Below are 5,000 nucleotides of genomic sequence, written 5' to 3'. Positions count from 1 at the left end.
AATAGCAGTAGGAGGAGGAGGAGGAGGAGGAGGAAGATAAGGGTAATAATGATTAGGAAAAGGAGAAGAAAAAGGCGGAAGTAACGCACTCCTACTATTGTTTTTTCATCATCCATATGCAAGGTGGCACGTGCGCGGCATATGTGTTTCGGATATGTGTTAATTATCGCTTCTCTCTCTCTCTCTCTCCACCAGGTAAACAAACACGAGAGCTGAGTGGCGGTGGAGCAGCTCACCTGAGACTCCACGCCAGGTACGTCCAGGTGTGGTTACGTTATTCCGATATTAGATTTTAGTGAAACCTCTTTATTATTATTGTTTACATGCTTATCTACCTGTCTTTACATGTACAAAAGGTATGTTTCAAATTATATTGTCAAATGTGAAAATGTGCTTATTCCAGTAGACATATATAATTTTCATTATGGTATGAGCTGCTAATTGTAAATGTTAATCAAGCGGAAGAGGTGATGTGATGTGAAGTGAAAAATGTATCCCATTCCGGTTGAAAATATCTTAGCCAGTACCTTTTTTGTTATGGTGTGAGCTATTAATTGTAAGTTTTAATCAAGCGCGAATGGTGATGCGGTGTGTAGGCGTGGTGCTTGGATTAGCGTCGATAAGTGCACCGGAAGCCTTTGCTCTCCTGCGCCTCTTACTCTAAATTAGAGTAGTAAACCACAAATAACATCGTACGGACCAGTAGGACTGTTGCTGTTTGTTCTTTTTTATGATCCTTTGTGACCGGCCGTCCTTTTGAAGATGAGATGTCCCTGATTTGGCGACGTTCGGTCCGCGGCCCTTTGTACCCTTGATGCTCACTCCTAAAACCGTCCTGGAGGGGAGGAAGGAAAGGAAAAATCACAGGGTTTGGGAGGGGAGGCTGGGACGGAAAAGAAAAGGGTTGAAAGGTACTTGAAACTGCGTCAGGATCTGTCATGTTCAACAAACCGTGTTATTGTGACACTAAAGTTTATCCTTAAGATCTCTAAAGCTTATATGAGGACTTGTAGAATTAGAATTAAGAAGGAAATTAAATGTAACGTGGCAACTTTTGATTGTATTACTTCGCCAATAGAAAACATGACGTCACGATTGGCTCTGAAACACAGTATGCCAGCGCCAAGGACAAAGTTTGGACAGCTGGAATGTTCTTTACGATTCAAATTACAGTACTTGGTTTCAGTTCCTTGTACTCGTACGTACAACAGAGTGAAGTGGGTGGATATGGTGTTTGTGTGTGGCTATTGTAATGAAAGTACTGGAGTTAGGAACATATGTACCAAGGAAAATACTCAGAGAAATGCCTTGGTGTTGGTTTCAGCAAAGAATGTTTTCCCTGGATGAAAATAGAGGAACTTGGAAGCGAAAATCAGGCCATTAATGTAGTGGAACAGAGTACAAATGCACCAAAAGGAGACGATGAGAAGGTGGAATGCGCTAATAAAAACTACATCGCATATTCCACGTTGTCGCGAATATTTAGAGAACTTGACCATAACACAACACACACCATTAGTATTATTTAAAACCCTTCCATATCTTCCCACGTTAATATGCCCCTCCGTCTTCCTCATAATCTTGCCATTACTCCTCTCCTTATAACACTTTCCCTACAACCCTATGCACTTTCTTCTCTTCCTCGCTTATGCCAGCCGTCTTCTCTAACCCTTGTCCGTGCCACTAACCGGCCACATGTCCTTACTTATCCTACAACCCACTAAGCTCAGACTCAAGTCCACGACAAAACAGAACGAACACGAAAACAACTTATGTTTATATGGTATTCTGTATTCATAGTAAGATGTTTTGTATTTGATAATATGCGAGACAAATTGCGTTACGCCAAGTTTAAATATTTAGTTGTTGCGTGCTGCGGTTTCGTACAGTACACAGTGGACAGATTTTATATATATATATATATATATATATATATATATATATATATATATATATATATATATATATATATATATATATATATATATATATATATATATATGATAGGTGTTTTTTTGGTTGCCTCGGCGATAATAGTGTTAATAGGAATAGGAATAATAGTGGGAGTGGTTCTGGTGTTTGTAGTGGTATTGTAGGTGGTGTCATGGCTGTTCTGTCCTAGATCTCTCTGTTTGACGTATTGAAAACAACACCCATGGGAAATTAGCAATTGCGTCGTTAACGAATTCGGAAGATACAACTGGATTTCTGTCTTATCTGTGCTGTACGGAGTGTCTCACTAACTATTGTCAGCAAACCCGATGCTCTATTGTTGTGCGGGATACGTGGGTTAAGCTAGCATCCACCACATCCGTGCTTGGTCTGAGCAGCCCCTTGATGCCGCTGCTCCAGCCAACCAGTGTCCGCAACAGACTCATCCATTGTTGTCCAAAGGTTTGTCTCTGACGTGATCCGATATTGTCAGTCTCCCACCAGCCACGGAGGAGGTAAGACGTCTGTTGTGCTCAGCGATAACAAGAGTGACATAGATTCTTGCGGGTCAGTAATAAGGACTGGACTGGAAATGATGGTTTCAAGTCTGATGAAATTATATCTAAAACAAAACAAAAAAATAAAAATAAATAAATAAAAAAAAGATAAGAAGTTGGTTCTTAAATAGAGTGGTAGATGAACGGAGTTGGGTCAGTAATTAGGCTGTCAGTGTAGATTCAGTAGAGAGCTTTAAAAGACTAGGCAGATTTGTAGATTGGATGAATGGTAGAAATAGTTATGTTTTATTCCGGGCTGCCACGTTTAGACCTGATTGTTTCTTGCAACTTCCATTATTTCTTTTTGTTCTTAAATAGCACAATTTTGAAAAAAAGATGCCTGAGTTAAGGTTATAATGATATATTTAGTTTTGAAATAGCTGACAGAATTAACAGGACGAGACTGGAACACAAGAATTAGTTTGCATTGACCACGAGACTGACGGGTGGCAGTTGGACCCACTTGGGATGCGTCCAGTATGGGCTTACCTTCCTCGGCTGGGAAGTTAAACAAGTGATCAGAACTACTTTGGAAATGTCACTCATTGTCACGTGGCGAAGGGACGGACAAGCGGCAGATAACGTGACTTTAGGGGAGGGAGGCCATATTGAGAGTATTTGGTAGTGCTATGTGTTTGCCTTCTCTGTCCTGGAAACCTCATTTTTCCACTACATCCCCAAGCTTGTCCTGCAGTGGGTAGGAGATAAAGAAAACGTGTGTTGTATGAATTGGTTTGATCTCTCTGTCTGTCTGTCTGTTTGTCTTTCCGTCTGTTTACCTATTTATGTTTGTCTATTTATTTATCTATCTATTTGTCTACATTCATCTATTCACTATCTCTCTACCTATCTTCCTATCTATATCTGTCTGTCTGTCTGTCTGTCTCTGTCTGTCTGTCTGCCTGCCTATTTGCCTGCCTGCCTGCCTGCCTGCCTGTCTGTCTAGTATTTATCCATCCGTCCATCTATTTGTCTATCTATGTATCTTTCTATCTATCTGTCTATCTATCTATTTATCTATCTATCCATCTATTTTTTATGCCTATATTTATCTATCTATCTAACTCTCTGCTTATCAGTCTATCTATCTATCTGTTTTTCTTTCTATCCATCTATCTATCTATCTCTATCTATCTATCTGTCTGTCTATTTATCTGTCTGTCTATCTATCTATCTATCTATCTACCTTTCTATCTAATTACTCACCTGCCTACTTACCTACCTATCAACATATCTAACAGTTTACATAGCCATCCATCCATTCATGTTTATCAGCCTGCGTGCCTTTGTCCATTAGAGTGGCCTGCCTTGTTCACGTTAATGGCACGTTAAGAGCACTGTAATTTTCTCTTTCTTTTCTTTTGTTTCTTCTCTCTCCTTCTCTCCCCCGTATGCCCTTCCCTTCCTCTTATAGCCACTAATCGTTTTCTTTCCCCTCCAGTCACCCCTTCCTCTTTATCTCCTTTTTTTTTGTCGTCCTCTTTCATTTTCCGTGTACTTTTCTTTTCCTCTTCCTCTTCCTCTTTCTTTCTCAGTCTGTCTGCCTCTTCCTTTTACGTGCGGAGAATGAAAATATGGAAGATTCTCTCTCTCTCTCTCTCTCTCTCTCTCTCTCTCTCTCTCTCTCTCTCTCTCTCTCTCTCTCTCTCTCTCTCTCTCTCTCTCTCTCTCTCTCTCTCTCTCTCTTTCTCTCTCTCTTCGTCCTTCCTCTCCTTTTCTTACCTCTAGAAAAACTCTCATGTAACGTCTGGTATCTCAGGAATGAAAATTGTGATAATCTTTCTACTCGCACTCAAATTTTTTACGGTGTTGTTATTACATGGAAGGGAGGAGCAGTGCGAGGAATTAGAGCCAAGGAAAGATTTACCATATAAAATGCGTGTTATCCTGGTTATCTCGGCAATAGTAATGTGGACAGGATTAGTTGTGCGGTGCGGGTGGTCGGTGGTGGTAAAGGTGGTAATGGAGGTGGTGGAGGGAGCAGTAGAAGTAGTAGTGGAAGTGGCGATGGTGGTGGTGTAGTAGTTGTAGTAGTAGTAGTAGTAGTAGTAATGGTAGTAATTGTTGTTGTTGTTGCTGCTCCTGTTGTTATTTGTTGTTTTATAGTAGTAGGTGATAATAGTTGTAGTAGTAGTAGGTGTAGTGGTAGTAATAGTAGTAGTAGTAGTAATAGTAGTAGTAGTAGTAGTTGTTGTTGTTGTTTGTTTTTGTATTGTAAGTAATAGTAGTAGTAGTAGTAGTAGTAGTAATAGTAGTAATAATAGTAGTAACAACAGCCAGAAAATAAATAAATAAATAAATAAATAAATAAATAAATAAATAAATAAATAAAATCAACATAAAATACAGATACCATAATATTTACAGTACCCACTCATGTGAACCCAAACTGGTATAGAAAATGTGTTCACTTATTGCCTCGATGAATAACGCGAGTGTATGTCAAGATACGTAGGAAAAAAAAAATATGTGCAATGATTGTTTTAGCGAAATCGAGCAGCAGATGTGCTT

General features: G+C 39.5%; 1 protein-coding gene across 2 annotated transcripts in view; it reads left to right on the top strand.

Annotated features, from left to right (window-relative positions):
- The window catches only part of LOC135100646 (G-protein coupled receptor dmsr-1-like), a 348,624-nt gene that overhangs the window by 178,857 nt on the left and 164,767 nt on the right, over nucleotides 1-5,000 (top strand). For both annotated transcript variants that reach the window (XM_064003744.1, XM_064003735.1), the window contains exon 3: nucleotides 196-253. The gene's annotated coding sequence lies outside the window, so the exon portion shown is untranslated. The remainder of the gene's footprint in view (nucleotides 1-195; nucleotides 254-5,000) is intronic.

The sequence above is a fragment of the Scylla paramamosain genome, chromosome 1 (assembly GCF_035594125.1).
Source record: "Scylla paramamosain isolate STU-SP2022 chromosome 1, ASM3559412v1, whole genome shotgun sequence".
Classification (NCBI taxonomy): domain Eukaryota; kingdom Metazoa; phylum Arthropoda; class Malacostraca; order Decapoda; family Portunidae; genus Scylla; species Scylla paramamosain.
Note: the sequence above shows the minus strand (reverse complement) of the source record. Positions and strands in the feature narration are given on the sequence as shown.